The sequence below is a fragment of the Cupressus sempervirens genome, chromosome 6, assembly GCF_028749045.1.
Source record: "Cupressus sempervirens isolate cs-2001-9-10 chromosome 6, ASM2874904v1, whole genome shotgun sequence".
NCBI lineage: Eukaryota > Viridiplantae > Streptophyta > Pinopsida > Cupressales > Cupressaceae > Cupressus > Cupressus sempervirens.
Genome location: NC_143123.1, coordinates 697,045,638 through 697,066,693, shown reverse-complemented (window position 1 = coordinate 697,066,693; position 21,056 = coordinate 697,045,638).

The window sequence follows — 21,056 nt, the reverse complement described above, 5'->3', positions numbered from 1 at the left end:
CTCCCTAGCATAGGAAAAAACCAATGTTTTTACTATCCTCTAGGTTTTGTAGGATGAGAACTAGCCATTGAAAAAGACTAAGGAGGTGCATAAGAATGCAAAAAAAGGAAACAAAGAGAAAGAGGATGAATACAATGAGAAGAATGCACAGATGGAGAAAATGGTCAAATCTTTAGTGGATGGATTTTACTCCTCTAAATTTACCTTGAAGGTTAACCATGCTACTACTACTACCTCGAGTTATTGGCATAGGAGAAGGACAAGATGAGGCTAGACATAGAGGACAACAAGCTCCTATATAAGTTTCTTATTAAGGATTGGGCTAGGGTGCTTTTGGCTAGAAAAGGAAAAGATAAGGATGAGAAATAATGTAGTGGTCTCTAGGAGTTTTTAAAGCCCTAGTTATTTATTTGTTTCTTTAGCTACCTAGTTTGCTAGTCTACAACTTATTCTCAGACTTGGGTTGGCTTGTTTATGCTAATAGTTTTATATTCTAAACTTTAACATTATGTTTAGTACTATAGTGTAAGAATTTGGCTTAGGCCAGAATTCACCCAAGAACTAAAGAACTCAACACAAGTACACAGTAGACCAAAATAGATAGATTATGATCATAATGATGATATTCATTCAATAACTAGTTGAGAGTACACTAGGAGTGCCTGAATATAAAGGCCTCAGGAGAGCTTCTAGAATGCATAGAAGTCAGCATCATGATATGTCATACAACCAAGCACATGTGCACCAGAAATGGGTTATCCTCCATTAAGCACAGGATTAAGTGCGATGATGTGAGGATAAGACTACAATGGTGTAGCATGCAAATCAGTGGTGTAGAGAACATGTGCTAAATGAGGAATGCAGATAACTATGTTGTCATCATGAGAACTTAGTGAATGATGCATACTCCTGTGTTGTAGACACCATGTGCATAATTAGAGTTGCGTAACTCAATGAGATTACACAAACTCCTAAGTGTCTCACCTAAAATAATAATAAAATAATGCAAAATAATTAAATAATGCATTAACCTAAGTAAAATTAAGTAAGTGTAATAAGTAAATACTTATTTACACCAACATATAGTCTTTAGAATTAGTATAGATGATACTCTAGTAGTTGTAAATGATTGAGTGGTGTTTTTGGGTTGGGTTGGTTCATTTATGCCAATAGTTTATGTTTTGAACAATCATAGTATGTTAAGTACTATAATTTTAGAATTAGTATAGATGAATCTCTATTAGCTATGTTTCTTCATGTGATGTTTTTTGGTTGATAGTTGTTGTCCTCTGAAGCAATGACTACCATCTTCTTGTTTTTTGCTGGTAGTGTGCTAGTTGTCATCTTTTTCATTGTAAGGGTTGACCCGCTTGTTTTCATCACTTTTTATTTCAAAAACATTGCATCATGGCATGTGATAGGCTGAATGCAAATTAGTTAAAATCCAACACCAATTCTTTCTTTATTAATAATTCATTCTCCTTTGGAAGACTTTTGCACATATGACTATACTTGTTAAATACTACCAAGGCATAAAACTATTATGTAGGCCTTAATGTTAAACAATGATTAATACTCTTATCTACATCCAATTACAATGATCCACTACCCTCTCCTAATGTTTAGTTTCAATATTTGTTTTCTTAAATTTACAAAGATTATCGATATTTATCCTCATAGTATGTAGATCAATACTTTAACAGGTCTCAAGGCAAGAGAAGAAGCACAAATCTAGGTTAACAAGTTTAAAGACAAGAGAAGCGACACAATTCTACGTTATGATTTTGAGATTTTCATTGTTACACTTAGGTGGTTGATATTCCAAGGTCTTGGATCTTTCATTTCTTATGAAAAGACCAACAATTGTCAATTACAAATTCTTTTCATGCATGCAAGTGGTAAGTGAAACTTTTTACATCACTACCAAACTCTTGGGCTTATCTTTCCTCTACAAAAGACTAAAAATAGTAGTGTGATTGTAGATGGAGCATCAATGTTGTGTAAAAACTACTTGTGTCTATTGTATGTTATACCTCTTTTAAACTTGGTTAAATTATCCTCTGTGATGGAGTTGGTTATCTATGGCACATGGCATTGTCATTTTGAATAGGTGTTTAGTAATTATTATCATTTTTTTTAAGGCCTTGTTTATAGGAGAGTCTAAGGTATCAAGAAAAACTCATTTTTGTGATTTATTGTGTTTTGTGCAAGTGGTTTAAGCAGTTGGTACTAAGGGATTTAAGTTGGGTTTCACTATCTTTCTTACTTCTCAGGATGTTTTTAACCATTCATATGCGCATTTTTAAAAGATGTCTAGAGAGGATAACTCTCTTGAAGTGTGATGATATCTTTTAACCATTTTCATTGTAGCATGGACATGTTGGAATTATGCTCCTTCCTTTAAGTTTCTTCATGTGACTACATGACCAAGAAAGATTTTTAAAATAGTTTTCTAATTGATTTCTTGTATCAAGTTTCCTGAGCTAAAATTTAGTGAGAAAATATTTATCATTTCTCTTATCTCTAAAGAACTCCTCTACTTTGAGTGTTAAGGCCAACTCCTCATTGGTGGCTCAACCTAGTAGTAGTTCCTTTGAAGACAAGGTTTTGGGTGCCCCAGAAAGTGGGTCATCTCCTCCCAAATCTTTCAGCTCCTACATAGTTAAAGGTAGCACTATCTTGGTTCCTAAAGATATTATATCTATGACATAGTGGGAGGTATATTTTTATTCCTGGTTGGTTAGTTCCTACTCTGTGGGTCGATTGTTGATAATTTAAGGAGATGTAAAGATTCTTTTTGGTCACTTAAAGGAAGTCTTAAGAGTAATGCTCTCTTATGTTGACATTCAGTCAAATTTTTTATTAGTGAAAACACTTAATCAAATTATCTATACAGTGTTTACCATGCACTATAGTTCAGACCGAGCAGTTCAGTGTTTTCCATGCAATACTGTTTAGATTGAGCAATTCAATGTTTGTTGAGCTTTATAGTTTCTACTAAGTTAATAGCTTAATTCAAGTGAAGCTAGTTTTAATTGAGTTGAATGGAGAATAGTATCTATTGAATATAGTCATGATAAATAGGGAATCAAATTTATAACGAGTTAAACTATATCTACCAAGTCACCAGTGAATACCGAGTTTGAAACTACATTGAAGTGATTAGTATGGTTTGAGCCTCTACTTCTGCCAAGTGCATGACGATGCTGAGTAATGATAGTGGACATCATGTATCATAACTTCACCAAGTCAATTTTTAGAACCTGTGTATCTACATTTGGGCCAACTTTGTAATATTGGTGTTAACTTGTGTAAAGGTTGACCTTGTAATTATGTAAATCGGATTGATATATATGTAATGCAGTGTATCATATCCAAAGAAGTATGAATATATGAGATAATGTGAATGGAATGTAATCACATGAATGTGAATAAAAAATAGAGTAAAGTGTATTGTAAGGCCATATTAGGAGCAATAGAGTTATATCTATCACATAAAGGTGATCACTACTTCAATGATCTCAATCAACAATTCAGTTGTAAGTTAGAGATCTACTATTTCATCCTAATAGTTGAATCAACTTCAAATCCTTTAATAGGGTAGATTTAACAATCTTTTCTTGAATCTCTTTACTAAGTGCATACTTCATTGTATGTTTGTAAAACCTCTAACAAGGTGGACCTAGCAGTCCTAATTGCTCCTAATAGGGAAGATCATCAGAAGTGATCAATGCAAGCCTCAATAGACCAAATTTATACTATAGTATTGAAGTCTTATGCGTATCATCCTCACCCCATTTTTACTTTCTATTTGGAAGGTTTTTGGGTCACCAAATATTGTATTCATGGTGTCTTATGTTTCTCGATTTCTTATGCATGCAATAGATTAGATTTATTAAAGTTAATGTAATTAAATTCTAAATTTGATAAAAGGTTTTGAGGTTATTGATTGACCCCTCCCCTCTCAGTAACCTAGCTAGTCCTTAATATTTCCAACAATTGGTATAAGAGCATTGTGGTTCTTAGGAAAAAGTGATAGCTTGAGCAAAGATCAAGGATAATGGAGATATTCAGAATTGACAAAGCTATTGAAAATGAAAAGTTAGATCTAGAGATGACCATAGCTCAACTCAAGAAAGCAAAAGAGCATCTTTCCCAATCTCTAAAAAGAAGAAAGGAACTTGCAAATCATATGAATGACCACTAGTATGTTGAAGAAAAGATTGAAGATTTTCTCCCTTCAAGAAGTTTAGTTGAAGCCAATGATGCAATCAAAGAACTTGTAGAAAATAATGGCTCCCTGCAAGAAGAAGTAAGAAAATTGAAAAGAGAACAAGAAATTTAGTCAACAAGATTGTGTGAAATCTCAGAACAAAGAAATAAGGCAAAAGAAGACTTGGAGGTAAGGAACAATGAAATTCAAAATCAATCCCTTCAGCAAGAAAGTCTTATTGATCAACTCTTCAATGCAAATGAAGAAATCATGAGTCTGAGATTTGAAAATGAAAGAATAAGGAATGATCTGAACTCCGAAAGAGAAATCAATGAAAGGTTAAGGAATGACTTAAACTCTAAAAGGAAAATCAATGAAAGGATGAAAGTTGATCCAAATTCTAAAAAGAAACTCAATGAAAGAATAATGAATCCCAAGTAGACATGGATCAATTGAATCAGCAAAATGAGAAGAATCTTTATAGGAAAAAGGGTAAGGTAGGAATTGGATACAAAGAACAAGGTGAGTCCTCCAAACAAGGTGCACAAAAGAAACAAAAACCTAGCTGCAATCACTGTGGTAAGATAGGTCATACATCAAAAAAATGTTGGAGTAATGGAAAAGAAAAATTCAATGGAAAATGCTACAATTTTAGTCAGCATGGTCATAAAGCTAATGAATGCCAAGAAAAACCAAAGTTTGAGGGCAAGTGTCACAAATACAAGAAACCAGGTCAGAAGGCATCTGGATCTAGATCTAAGGCATTCAATCTAGTTGAACAATTTGTAAAGGCAATATTCAATTGGGACTACAATACTTGGTGTAGATGTCATTACTGTGGAGAATATTGGCACATTGGCATGAATTGTGTTAAACATCACATGAGAAGAAAGGATACCACCATAAGATGTTACACATGTACTGAACTTGGTCATATAGCTAAGAATTGCATGAATACAAGTAGAATTAAAGATGAAAAGAAAGCAAAAGGAAATAGTATTAGGAAGCAAATGAGATAGCAATGGATTCCTAAATCTACCGAGCAAGCTAGTTCAAGCAATGATAGTCATGTTACTCAAGAAGTGGGTGACTCCACCATTTCGAATTAAGTTCTTAAGGAAGAACTGGAACTATGTTTTCAAGGTCACATCCTAAATAGTTCTAATTAAAAGGAAGTAAAGATTCATATTGGTATTCAAGATATAGAAGGATCATCAGTAACATCGATATTAACTTCTCTACCAAGCAAGGTGGGATCATGGACTCTATCGAGTGAAGTTGGGAGTAACATGGTTGTTGAGTTACAAGGTTTCACCAAGCAATCTATATAAATATTGAATGACAAGTTTTCATGCACAATGTCATCATGGCTCTTGCCATATTGAGCATTAATGGGAAGTTTTATCAAAAAGGTAGGAAATCGACCTCATTTTCACTATGAATTCAAGTATTGTGAACAGAGCAATTTGCATAGCATCCAAGTGACTTTGAGGAGAATTTGTAGCAAAGTTTTTTGTATATATTTTTTTTAGCTTACTGAGTTATAATGGAATCCATTAGTAACAGCAAGGAAGAAAGGCAAGGTGATCATCACCAAGCCACTAAAGCCATCCACTATAGTATTTACAAGGATACCCAAGAAGAAAGCAGTGATATAATCTTCAACCAACCTCCTCTTACATTTCAAGAAATGCTAAAGATACTAAGAGAAGGTGCTAGAATAAAAAACTTTAAAGCACTCAAGTATGAGACAAGGACACCAATAGAATAGAAAGAAGTTGAAGATTTGGTCATGGACAAGTTGGGTAGATGGAAATTCTCTCTAGACTAGCTAGCATCACAGATCCCTATATTTTTGTTAGATGAGGTCAAGGTTAGATGGGAGAACACCAAGCAGACTGTCAAAGACATTTTTGCACAAACATTAAAACAGTTGGTACCCAACTTGACTAATGCAGAGGTAAATGAGGCATTAAAAGACAATGAGAAAAAAATGAATTTAAAGTTCAAAACTTGTCTAGTTTTGATGAAAGATATAGAGTATGTTGTCAAGAATACTACAAACCTATGGAAAAATGTATTCCATCTTCACAAACCAAGTGAGCATCCTTTTGAAATCAATGATGATGATGATGACAGTGACAAGGATGAAGACAATGATGAAGACTCTACTCCATTTGTCACAATTAATGTAGAAGAATATCATAAGCTAATGAAGGATGATGAAGAAGAAAAAGAGGAAGAAGCTGAAAAAGAAGCTAGGCCAGAAGAAGAAGAGGTTGGCCTAGTAAAGATAGCTGCGGCTATCATAGCCTCACTTCCTCACTCCCCACAAAAAATTGCAACATCATCAAGCTCAGAGACAACTTCAATAGATTTGATTGTGACAACCATTGATAAATCAAATGTCCAAACACTCCCTACTACCTCCCACCTTAGCACATCACTAATAGAAGTGTCTACCAATTCATCCACTGAGTTATAACATCCTTCAATTATCGAGCTAGCTTCAGCAATGGATACAAAATGTTCTACAATTTTAAGGTCTTTAGTAGTGAGTACAATTTTGGATTCTACAACTTTGGCTACTTCAGTTGTAAATACTCCTGTCAGTACTTCACTTGTGAATACTTCAGTTTTGGGAAGTTTGGTAAATACATAAGTTTTGGATTCTATAAGTATTCTAGTCAGTATTTCGCCAGTAGGCACTATACAAATTTTCATTGCTAGTTCTACTATTTCCACTATTGCTTCTATTTCTAAAGCATCAACTTCAAAGTCAATTGAACCAAAGATTCAACCAAGACTTCTAATTAGTGGAAAGGAAATAGATTGAAATATAGATCTGGATGAGGAAATTGAAATTCCCAAATGGGACTTTGATAACATCTTTGTAGATCAAATGCATATAGTTGGCCAACTTCTCCAAAAGAAGGCAAAGAAAAAGAAACTCAAAGAAGAGAGAGATAGAGAATATAAGATTATTGAGGATGCAAAGAATATTTTGACTGAAGCTATAAGTTTTGAAGTTGATACTTCTCAACACATTTTGTTACAATTAGAAGAGGTAGTCAGTAAATTCAATGAAGATTCCAGTGTTCATGATAAGTTAATTAAGAAAGTAGAAAAGAAATTTGATAACAAAGTGCTTGAGCACATTGCTCAACAAACAACTATCCAGCAGGTAGAGCTTTCTTCAATTTTGACAAGTCTTGAAACTTCTTACACAAATGTGACATCACTTTTTGCAAAGTTATGTGATATTACCAAGCATACTGTAGTGCTTGTCCCTAGATCACATTTCTGTATCATTGTCAAATTCTTTTAGGTTGATTTTATGCTTTGAGTAGCTTTAGAGATACTAGATTTGTAATATTATGATATTATTTCATGTTTTGGATTACATATATACTTGTTGATTTCATTTCACATGAAGTTAATGATATTTTGATGATCCTAGTTAGTAAATGTGGATTCTTTCATAAAAATGTTAACATGATGTCTTTAATGATGATTATGTTGTATTGATAGAGATGCATTATTATATGTACACATTTGATGTTAGACTTGTGATTTTTACGATACTTACCCCATACGTGCATGTGTATGGTGCACGTGTTTATTTTATCTTTCTGTCTGACGTGTTTGATGTGGTTAAGGGAGGGAGTCGTAGTCACCTGCTAGTCGGGATCTACACGATGAACCACTCCCCGCCATTGTCTGTTTAGTTTAGATATATTATATACATGAACATGCTCGTCTTTTATGCAGGATGCAGGTACCAGGCATTGACTTCCCTGAATTGCCAGGATGAGCGTGCCCTATTACAAATACTCAAATGGTGAGAATGGGAAGATAATGATCAGGTCCAATCCTAGCCATAAGCCTATAATACTTGTCCTGCAAGGAGAACTCGTAATAGACTGTCTACCTTTTTAAAACCCGTTAGTATTTTTGTGTGTATGTTGTTTTGTGAGTCTTTGATGAATTTTCTGTTAATTAAGTCTAATTAAAAGATTAAATTAATAACTTAAGTTAATCGAAATTATTACGACATTTTAATATTTAATTATATTTAATTAATTGAGAAATTAATTACATATAAAGAATTGGATTTGAAGATAAAAGTTTTAAGAATAAATTTAGAACGAGATAATATTTATTTAATTTAATAATAATATATTTAGAGTTCATTTTTAAATAAATGCTAAATATTATTCTTATTTAAGTTAATAAATATTTATCAAATTAAAACGTTCAAAAATAAATTAAGAAGTTGAAAGATATTAATTTATGGAAAAGATTTAAGTTTGCATGAATGAGTTTTAAATATAAGAGATTAATTTAAAAGATAAAATATGTGTACTTGATTAAGATATTTTATTATAATGTGCATGAGATTAAAGTTAATAAATTAATTAAAAGTGAAGTCTAGTGCAAAGATTAAATCAAGTAATTTAATAATTCACTTAAGTGCATGAAGGAATAATAAAAGAATATTTTAATTTAAAAAGAAAATTAATTGTGCACGAATGAATTAATTAAATAAAATAATTATTATTTTAGAGTTGTGGAGATAGAAACCCTAAAGGGTGATTAGATTCTATATTAGAGGTTTTTGGGTCATTATTGGGACACAAGTTTTTCACACATAGGTTTCAGGGAACACACTTTTGGAAAGGGGAACAAAGAAATCTTTGGAAGCTTGGAAGGGTTCGGATTAGCAAGGGTTTCTCTAGATTGTTAGCATCAGATCAAGGTAGGGTTTGTGAACCATTCTAGAAACACGTTCGGATCTCTGTCTTCTTCGTGCTTGCTGGAAATTGCTTTCTCAAATTTTATTGAATGAATCTTGCTACCTTTCTTCTGAATCTTTTGCTATTTGATTTCTTCTAGGAATCAGGATTGAAAAACTATTTAGATAACCTCATTCTACAATTGAAATGAATTGGTGTTAAATCGAGATCTGTGCTTTGGATCAAAATAGAAATTAAGAAATTTAAATTTGGAAGGGTTTGTTTTTGGAAATGAAAATCTTAGGATTGAGAATTCAAAGGGTACGATTTATTTTTCCTATTAGACTGAAGTTTCAATCATGGATTAAATATATATATATATATGAACTGGAAGAAGTATTGTGTAAAAATGATATATATATACATATGTGAGATAAAAAAAAAAAGTTATATAATAAATTGTATAGAATACACAAATCTTTTAATTATAATAATTATTATAATAAAACATTTTACAAAATATTATATTTTTAAATTTTTAAAAAAATATATATATATTTATGCGTGGGCGATTTAAATATTGAAAAAAAAAAATTATAATAAAATTATTATGGGGAGGGGTGGGTAAAACCCACCCCCTACCCCCGTGTCCTTCATAACATAGCGGTCAGCCGCTGTCGTAGCAGAGACTGCTGCAACAACAGTAGTCTATGGCAGGGCTGCCGCAAACTTTATGGCTGTGGCCAGCATTTGGAAAGTCGGTGGGCTTTAAACGCGTTTTTTTTTTATACATGTATTTTTATATATATTAAAATTGTAATTTAATTATAATTTAATTATAATTAAATTTAAATTGTGTTAAATGTTTTTTTTTAAGTTATTAAATTTAAATTATATAAAACTTTAATTATTACATTTTAAAATTATATTATCATTAATAACTAAATTAATTATTAATAATTGAAAGATGTTTTAATAAAGTTAATAATTGACTTAATTAAATTGGATTTAATTAAAAATTATTAATATCGAGAGTTATTTAACAGATGAGTAAATTTATTTATTGTTGTTAAGGGACATGATTAGATTTGTTAAGTGTTACTTTTATAACTTGAAGAAATAAATGGGTATACTCAGACTATTCTTTTAGGAAAAGTGATCATAATTTTATATATATTGAGTCGAATAAATGAATGGGTTATTGGATGGAATAAATGGAGAATCTTATAACTTGTAACGTAAACTAAAACTTTACGTATAATCAAATAGTGTATTCTCAAACCAAACCCAGACTATGAAACTATACTAGTTTGCTTGTACTATCTATGCTTTTGGATTTTTGAGTTGATTAGATGTTGACCAGTCTAGGATGTACACTAGAGGTTTGTGAGTTTTCTTTTATACCATTTACGTGGCTGGATGTCATGATGTGTTTTGTGATTCATATTGGAGATTATATTTATGAGGTTTATCTTGTGGAGCTTTTATGTGTTTGTGGATGGGAGAACCATCTTGTTATCAGGTTGCCTATTAAGGAACCCAGTTTGATCTTTATGGGTGTTGTGGTATGGGACACAACTATATTTTTTTATGTGCTTAGGAGAGGTTGTCTAGGTACGTGACTTGGGAGTGGCTTGCAATAGGGGTCCGGGACCCAAAGTGGTCAGTGCCAGGGTAACCTAATGCAAGTTATGTAATAAGTGATAATCTAGTAATTAAAACTTTTGGGGGGAAAACACACTAAAAAGATAAGTTAGAGATATTTGATCCACCCATGCCTTGAGTGCTTGTATAGACTAAGGATGGGAATGAGATGAGTGCCTCGTCTTCTTGAGAGGGCTTTCTAGTTTCCATATGTTTAATGTTGAGGGTCCGGGGTTCAGAGTAACCAGTCCAAGGTAACTCAACGCTTGAGGGTTTGGGGTCTATTAAGAGATTAGTCCAGGGTAACTCAAGCAGCCATGTGATGACACTCCCTAGTATGTGGCTTGAGTCTCCTCTGTAGATCTCTGTAGATTTGTGTATCTCTGGTGGTGTACTTATTGTTGGTGGTGTATCTATTGTCAGATTTGTTTATTATGGTTATTTACTTTCATTGATGATGATTGGTGATTCATGGATAATATACTCTTGATATGTGGTTTTTGACTTGTGCTGATCATTTTTTGTTGACTTTATCTTGTGATCTTGGTATTTGGTTTATACTTGGTTTGTGAATGATGTTTGGTTATGTGGTGTCAGTATTGGATTGAGTGTTCTTTCTTTCTGGATTATTTTATCTTCTTGAGTAGCATGTGTTACTTTTGAGGTAGTGTTGGCTATTAGGAATTCCATGTCCACGAATGTTTTATGTTTGATAGACGTATGTGGATCGTTCATTATCTTCCCTGCACAGTGGGAGTGGAAGCCTGACTAGGTAACCACGTGGTCGGGAGGTAGTGCCTTCTTACCATTTGGGTCCCCCTTCACATTGCCAGCTATTGGATGTTCATTGTAGAAGATGTACCTTTATCATTCTTATCTCAGAGACTTCTTTTCAGATGATGTATATATGTTATCATATATCCTAGTGTATTGTATCTATTTTCACATACCCTGCGACATGTGCAATGGATGTTATTTAGTGGATGTACTTTCATTGTATTAGATATACTTATGCTTTGCTTATGCGATTATGTATCTGTTATTTCTTTATGATCTTGAGACATTGTACTCGAAACTTAAACTAATTAATTTAAAATTATTAAATGTGACTCAACGTAAAGGAACTCTTGAGGAATTGAAACTGTATCTATATTTGCATATGTGTATTTGATCTGTATGTTCATATTGCTTTCGCATTAATGTTATCTTGATGTTGTTTAAACTTTAAAAAAAAAATAGTTTAGTAAACATTGTAACATGTTAGGTTTAATTCTCTTGGGTTCCCGAGTGGGGCGTTACACATACTAAGGAAATAAAAAGAAAAATGAATAAAATTGATGAAGATTTGATGGCTAGTGCAAAGCAATTGCAACTTAACCCTAGTTCAAGCTCTATACATCATATGAAGATAATATTCTCATTAGATATGCAGGTAGAATTGTTGAGAGAGGGAGCAAGGATCTAGTAAACACTCATAGACATTTAGAATTTGATCCTTCCCATCATGGATACAATGTATAAGCACATTGCCTATTCCAAAACATTGCTCCATGAAAATAATTTCTCAATTGCAAATCACATGATCAAACTCTCTGCAGAAGTGCAAGTTGCTCTACAAACATGCAAAGTTTTGCAAGACAACTGGTATAAGACCTTAACTCTCATCCTTAAGATACATTATGATTTTCTCTCACATTTTTGTGTCTTAATATAAATAGATTGTGTACAAATATTTGGCATTATTGTCAAAAGGGAGAGAGACTCTTATATATAATTAAGGGGGAGAGATATTTGTAAATATCATGAAGAAAAGATACCATACTAGGAGATACACTTAGTATGTCAATATGCCTGACATGTTATGTTCATTTTATGGGGGAGAATCATGCGAAGAAAAAGTATATATAATAGAGTTACAAAGACAAATTTAGAAAAATCCCAAAAAAATAGCATGCCATGCCAAGCTAAGTATCACACTATGTTGTACATAAGTTTTGGCTGATAAGGTTTTTTGTCACTAATGCCAAAGGGGGAGATTTTTGACATTTATTCAAGTTTTTTATTAGTGACAACACTTATTTAGATTCTGTGTACAGTGTTTCCCATACACTATAGTTTAGACTAAGTAGTTCAGTGTTTGCCATGCACTGTAGTTTAGAATGAGTAGTTTAGTGTTTGCTGAGCTTTACAATTTCTACTGAGTTAATAACTTAAGTTAAGTGAAGCTAGTTTTAACCAAGTTGAATGGAGAATAGTGTCTATTGAGTACAGTCATGATAAATGGTGAATGCAGTTCATACTGAGTTACACTATATCTACCGAGTCACTAGTGAATACTGAGTTTGAAACTACATTGAAGTGATTAGTATGGACTGAGCCTCTACTTCTACTAAGTGCATGATGATGCTAAGTAATGATAGTGGATGCCATGTATCAAAACTTCACCAAGTCAATTTTCAGAACCCGTGTATCTACATTTGGGCTGACTTTGTAATATTGGTGTTAACTTGTGTAATGATTGACTTTGCAATTATGTAAATTGGATTGATATATGTAATGTAGTGTATCATATCCAAAGTAGTATGAATATATTGTTAGGATAAACCATGGACAGAAATAAAGAATATATGCAAATATAACCAATAACAAAAAATAATAGAGCACACAAAAATGAACACAAGGCACCAAGATTTAACGTGGTTCACCCAATCCCTGGGCTACGTCCACCAAATAGAAAATCCAATATTATTACAATCCAGTGATTACAACCTGATTACAATCTGTAATCCCTTACAGCTCAATACTGCCGCAAGAACCAATTTCGCATCACAACATAATGAAAAAATACCTAACCCTAAACCCTTTTATACAAGTATTTTATCCATTTTAGGGTTACAACATGTCGGCCATAATATGTCAGCTACAATGTATAGTACTTTCTTGATCAGTCACCATAATCTAACAATCTCCCACTTGGGGACTGATCAGGCTCTGATGAATGGCACTCTGACTATCTATGAACAAATAATTATCCTTTTCAGGATGTCCCAATTATTCCAAGAAGAACTGAAGCCATATCATCTCCTTGGCTACCTCTATAGCAGAAACATACTCTACCTCTGTAGTGGAGTGAACATTAATCTTTTGTAACCTAGAAACCCAGCTCATGGTTGCCCCACCAATAGTAAAGACATAACCTATAGTACTCCACTTGACAGCTTTAGCATTCTCCATAGAGAAACATTGCAACATCTTCTCAACATAATCAGCCTGAGATAGCATCAATGTTTTTTTCTTCCTATCTCTACAAATCTTCATACCAAGGATTTGTTTTGCTGTCCCCAAATCCTTCATAGCAAATGTATGTGCTAACTGACATGTTAGCCCCTTAATATGATCCATGTTAGACCTAGCTACAAGCATATTGTCAACATATAAACATAAAACAATGTAGCTATCATCATCCAACCTCTTAAAATAAACATAGTAATCTGAATGACACCTATTATATCCATGCTCATGCATAAAACTGTCAAATTTCAGATACCATTGCCGAGGTGCTTGCTTCAAGCCATATAAAATTTTCTTCAATTTGCACACTAAGTTCTCATTACCTTTGACCTCAAAACCTTGTGGTTGAGCCATATATATTTCTTCATCCAAATCACCATGAAGAAAGGCTGTTTTAACATCTACCTGCTCTAAATGCAAATCTTCAGTAGCCATAAGACTTAAAATGGTACAGATAGAAGTCATTTTAACAATAGGAGAAAATATCTCATCAAAATCAATTCCCTTTTTCTGTGCAAATCCTTTTACAACTAACCTGGCCTTAAATCTTTTCTTACCTCCTTCCTCTTCTTTCAACCTATAAACCCACTTATTGTGTAAAGCCTTTTTACCTGCAAGCAACTTGCATAGATCCCATGTCTTATTCTTCAGTAAAGAGTCCATTTCTTCTTTCATTGTAGAGTCCCACTGAATCTTAGTATTCACTTGCACAGCTTCATCAGAACTTTTAGGTTCACCAGCATTAGTAAGTAAAACAAAATACAAAGAGGGTGAAAATATTTGTGGAGGTCTAATTTGCCTCATTGACTGTCTAACATTCACCGGTGTGTGTGGTATTTGTTGTTGTAGTTGTTGCACATCATGAGGAATGGCTGTAACATCAACTTTTGAAGTATCATCTAGCACTACATAATCATCTTCGTTCTTCTCATGTTGCCACAACAGATCTTTGTACAAAACTTTCTCATTGAATATGACATCCCGACTTCTAACAATTTTATGATTTTCAAAATCCCAAAGCCTATAACCAAATTCATTAATGCCATATCCAACAAAGACACATTTCTTTGATTTAGCTTCTAGCTTGGTTCTATTTTCAGAGTCTATATGAGCAAAAGCTTCACAACCCAAGGTCTTGATAAAAGAATAACTCACCTTTTTACCAGTCTATGCCTCCTCTGGAATACCACAACCCAAAGGAGTATAGGGACCTCTATTAATCAAATATACAACAGTATTGATAGCCTCCACCCACATGTGTAAGGGAAAGTCAGCATGCAACCTCATGCTCCTTGCTTGCTCCATTATAGTCATGTTCATGCGTTCAGCCACTCCATTTTCCTGTGGAGTCCTTGGAACAATTTTTTGTCTACGAATACCATTAGTGGAGCAATAATCTTCAAATTCATGACTGCAATACTCACCACCATTATTAGATCTGAGACATTTTAATTTCTTACTAGTCTCATTTTCAACCAAGCATTTTCATTTCTTAAAAGTTTGAAATACATCAAATTTTTGTCTAAGGAAATAAACCCATACTTTTCTAGTTGCATCATCAATAAATGTGACATAATAATGAGAGCCACCAAGGGAAGATACCTGAGCTGGTTCCCATACATCTGTATGCACAAGCTCTAATTTCTCCTTTTTTTTTTCCTTCCCAGTCTTTACAAAACTCACTCTCTTTTGTTTTCCATACACAACTTTCACAAAAATCCATATTAACACATTTGAGACCTGGTAAAACTTTCTTTGAGTGAAGTACTTTCATACCTTTCTCACTCATGTGCCCAAGTCTATTGTGCCACAACATTGTATCAGAATCTACAACAACTATTTGTTCTCCTTACTCAATTGGAGCAATTGTTCCTGAACATTCATTTGTCTCTGAAACAATCAAAGTAGAAGGAACAATATGACCTGTACAAAGATATAAGGTGCCTACTTTCACACCTTTTCCTACTACAAGGGAACCTTTTGAAACCTTCCAATTTTTATCATTAAAAGTAACTACACAACCCTCATCATCGAGTTGCCCTGCTGAAATTAAATTCCTACTCAGCCTTGGAACATGTCTTACCTCATGTAGTAGCCAATGATTCCCATTCTGTAACTTAATCTTAATTTTTCCCTTTCCAACAATCTAACAGGGTTCATTATCCCCCAAATAAACAAGCCCAAAATCCCCTTGGACATAATCAATGAAATAACCTCTATGAGGTGTAGCATGAAATGAAGCACTGGAATCTAAAACCCATGAATCATCAACACTTTCTAAAGATAGAAGCAAATCATCCTCTTCATATTTGTTACTTACCACATTTGCCTCCTTGTCTCCATCTTATTTATCTCCTTCATTTTTCTTTCGATTCTAGCAATCTTCCTTTTTGTGCCCTGGTTTCCCACAGTACTAGCAGTTGTTCGGTCCTCTTGATTGAGACCTCTTCCCTTTTGACTTTCCTCTTGATTTCCCACAATTTCTAGAGTTACTTCCTCTCTCAGTCGTTCTGCCCCTACTTTGTGCATTCAAAACACTTCCTAATGTAGATCCACCTGAGGATTTCCTACGAGTTTCCTCACTCAAAACAACACCGATCAAATCATCATATTTTAGGGTACTAGATCAAGGAACAAAATTACTCACAGCCATTACCAAGCCATTCTAGCTTTCAAGCAAAGAACACAAAATCAAGAGAGCCCTAATTTCTTCATCAAAATTGATACTCACAGAAGATAACTGACTAGTAATTGTATTAAACTCATTTAAATGATCTACAATAGATGCACCTTTTTCCATTTTCATATTAACTAAATGATTCATGAGAAATACCTTGTTTGAAGCGGAGTGCTTTTCATACAGTGTCGCTAGGGTTTTCATCAACTCTTCTGTCATATTTGCTTTTGTAATATTAAATGACACCGATGGTGCCAAGCATAACCGAATGCTTCCGAGTGCCTTTTTGTCCAAATGATCCCATTCAGCTTCTGACATAGCTCCCTGATTCTTGGCTTTGCCTTCCAACGGCTTCCATAAATCCTTCTGATACATATAGTCTTCCATTTGCATCTTCCATAACTGGAAGTTCTGCCCATTAAACCTATCAACCCTCAGCTTACCCTCATCTACCATTGCTCTCACTCAACCGTGAGACTCCCACTTAACCGTGAGACTTTCCTGTAGAGGATAACTAAAAGACAACCTCGCTCTAATAGCACTTGCTAGGATAAACCACGACCAGAAATGAAAACTATATGGAAATATAACCAATAACAAAAAATAATAGAGCACACAGAAATGAACACAAGGCACCAAGATTTAACGTGGTTCACCCAATCCCTGGGCTATGTCCACCAAATAGAAAGTCCAATATTATTACAATCCAGTGATTACAACCTGATTACAATCCATAATCCCTTACAGCTCAATACCACCACAAGAACCAATTTCGCATCACAACATAATGAAAAAATACCTAACCCTAAACTCTTTTATACAAGTATTTTATCTGTTTTAGGGTTACAACATGTCGGCCATAATACTAATTATGAAGTATGTACAGTAATTTCCTGATTAGTCACCATAATCTAACATATATGAGATAATGTGAATGGAATGTAAGAACATGAATGTGAATCAACAACAGAGTAAAGTGTATTGTAAGGCCATATCAAGAGTAGTAGAGTTATATCTATCACATAAATGTGATCAGTAATTCAAGTATCTAGATCAATAGTTCAATTGTAAGTTAGAGGTCTACTGTTTCATCCTAATAGGTGAATCAACTTCAAATCCTTTAACAGGGTAGACTTAACAGTCTTTTCTTAAATCTCTTTACCAAGTGCATACTTCATTGTATGTTTGTAAAACCTCTAACAAGGTGGACCTAGCAGTCCTAATTGCTCCTAATAGGGAAAATAATTAGAAGTGATCAATGTAAGCCTTAATAGGCCAACTTTATGCTACAGTATTAAAGTTTTGTGGGTATCATCCCCACCCTAGTTTTACTTTCTATTTGGAAGGTTTCTGGTTCACCAAATATTGTGTTCATGGTGTCTTATGTTTCTCAATTTCTTATGCATGTATTTGATCATATTTATTAATATTAATGCAATTAAGTTCTAAATTTGATAAAAGGTTTTGAGGTTACTAATTCACCCCTCACCTCTTAGTAACCTAGCTAGTCATGAATATTTCCAACACTCTTAATGGTTTATTTTTCTTCTGCTTTACAATTAAAGAGGATATTCTCTTTGTTCTTACTAATGGTATGTGGTTTTTAGGGTCAAACAATAAGACCATTCTTAATTTTTGTAAACGAAAACCTAAACTAGACCTGGTTGCTGATTTGGGACCTTATGTGAAAAATAAATCAAAACCTCTTGAAATTTCACTTGGCAACAACCAATGATGAGTGACAGACTTGCTCTAAACAAGAGGGTGCTAAGTGTTAGGAAGATGATGCAGAGTAAGCGCGTCACATGAAGGATTCGAGTAGCTCAACATTGAGAGCAACATGGCACAAAGTCTGTTAAGTGATCTCAGTCACCACTACAAGGTGGAGCTCAACAATAGGGGATGCTAAGTGAGATTGGTGAGGACAAAGAGAGAGAGACACTTGGTGGACTTAATAGAGACAACACATCTTGTACAAATCAAGTGACCTTTTAATAGACCTTCTTTCTAAACTTTTCCACCATTCAAATGCAAAGAGTTGAAGGATGAAGCTTTCAAATATGAACTTCTCAAATACAAAACACTATGCAATGACGAATAGAAGAAGGGGACAACAAAGATTTGTATGCCTACTTGATTGCTTTCTTTCTATTCAAATAAGATAAAACTATTATGAAATCTAGGAGCATTTGACTTCAACCAAAAAACCCTAAAATCTTCAAACTAATAAAGCTTAAAACTTACAACACTAATGGCTACATACGAAAATGCTTGGAGCAACCATTGCTTCACAAGACAAATAAAAAATGAACTTATAGAATAACAAAAGGATCCAACACATGAAATTGCAAGCATGAAACTAAAACTTCCTTCTATCTTATGAACTCTGACTTCATCTGTTGATCGACTTCCTTCTCCACTTTGTGCTCTACTCTACTCTCTTCAACTCTATTCTTCCAGTACTAAATGAAATTGATTCATTCCTTTTTCCTTTTGGCAAAAATGTTTTCCCTCTCATTTCAAATTTAAACTCCCCTACTCACATTCAGTGTTTCTAACTATTGTGTAGGCTGTTAGGGTGGTAGGTGGGCATTTGGCTCAATGGGCAATCTCTCACACATAAAAAATTTCAACACTCCCCCTTTGTTTTGAGCCAAACATAATAAGGATCACTCCTGATCCAAATCAACTACACCAAAAAACTCTCTTAGGTGTAAAAAAGTTCCAATTCCTAAAGGCTTAGTAAATATGTCTGCTAACTACTATGTAGACTTGAAAAATTCTACTTTGATATCTCTATTCTCCACCAACTCTTTGATAAAGTGATATTTGATTTCAATTTGCTTGCTTCTCCCATGGAAGACTAGATTCTAGGACAGTGCAATTGAGGAGATGTTGTCACAATAAATTGTGGTTCCATCCTCTTGCCTTTCATTCAAATCTATCAAGATTCTCCTTAACCAAATAGCTTGACATGCTGTTACATTCACTGCTATGTATTCAACCTTTACCATAGATTGAGCAATAATAGGTTTCTTCTTGGATGCCCATGAAATTGCACTCAATCCCATATGAAACATGTATTTGGAAGTGCTCTTTCTATCATCTAAACTTCCAACCCTAATCACTATCCATGTAACCAATCAACTTGAAATCATTTTATATAGTATACAAAATTCCAAATCCTTTGGTACCATTCACATACCTTAGGATCCTCTTTCCTACTTGCTAATGGGAATTCTTTGGTGTTTTCGTAAATCTAAAAATTAAACTTACTACATGAAACATGTCTGGCTGAGTTGCAGTCAAATACATCAAACTTCCAACCATACTGTTGTATAGTGTTGGATTCACACTTTTGTTGCAATCTTCCTTTCTTAACTTTAGGTGTACTACTGTTGGTGTTGGGGTTGCCTTACTATTCTACACATTGAATATCTCCAAGATCTGCCTTGCATACTTTTCTTGAGAGATGAAGATGTCATCATGCATTTGTTTTACTTCTATGCCTAAAAAAAGTACTTCAAGAGACCTAGGCCTATCATTTCAAATTTATTCTTCATAGCCTCTTTGAACTCACCAATTAGGAAATTGTAATTTCTAGTGAAGATTAAGTTATCAATATATAGGACAAATATCAACACTTTACCATTTTTTGCATTGATGTACAATGTGGGCTCACCATTTCTTTTGCTCAAGTGATTTCTTATCAAATATGAGTCAATCCTATTGTACCATGCCCTTAGAGCTTGCTTGAGACCATAAAGACCTCTCTTCAATTTGTATGCTTTATGTTCTTCACCCAAAACTTCATAACCAGGTGGCTACTCCACATATACTTTTTATTTCAATACACCATTCAAGAAAGCAAACTTCACATCCATTTGATATACCTTCCATTTGAGTTGGGCTACAATTTCTATGACAACATGCATGGTTTCCATTCTTTCAAATGGGGAATATGTCTCATCATAATATCTACCATATTGCTTCTTATACCCCTTTACCACTAATTTTGCTTTATGCCTATCTATTTTTCCTTCAACATTTCACTTTGTCTTGTCAACCCATTTCACTCAAATTACTCATTTCTATGGAGGAAAAGTAGTTAACTACCATGTCTCATTTCTTTTAATAGCATCTATTTCCTCATCTATGACATTACACCATTTCTCTTTATTCACAACTTCCTCAAAATAAACTGTATCACTATGAGAAAATAATGCAAAATTTACACTTTCATCATAAACTTCCTCATACCTTTCATCTTGGTATATCTCCCATAGACTTTTAGTGTTTCTTGACAATAGGGAGGTGAGAGTGGGATCTAAATTCTCAGTATTGCTACCACTATTGGTTTTCATACTAACTAGGGGCTATCTTGATGTGCTTGGAGTTGTTGCTTGGCATTTTAAGGGTTGGTTTCCTTTTTATCTTTTTCTACAATCTATATTTGTTTGCTCCATCTTCTTGTTGATCATTGATGTCATCTTCT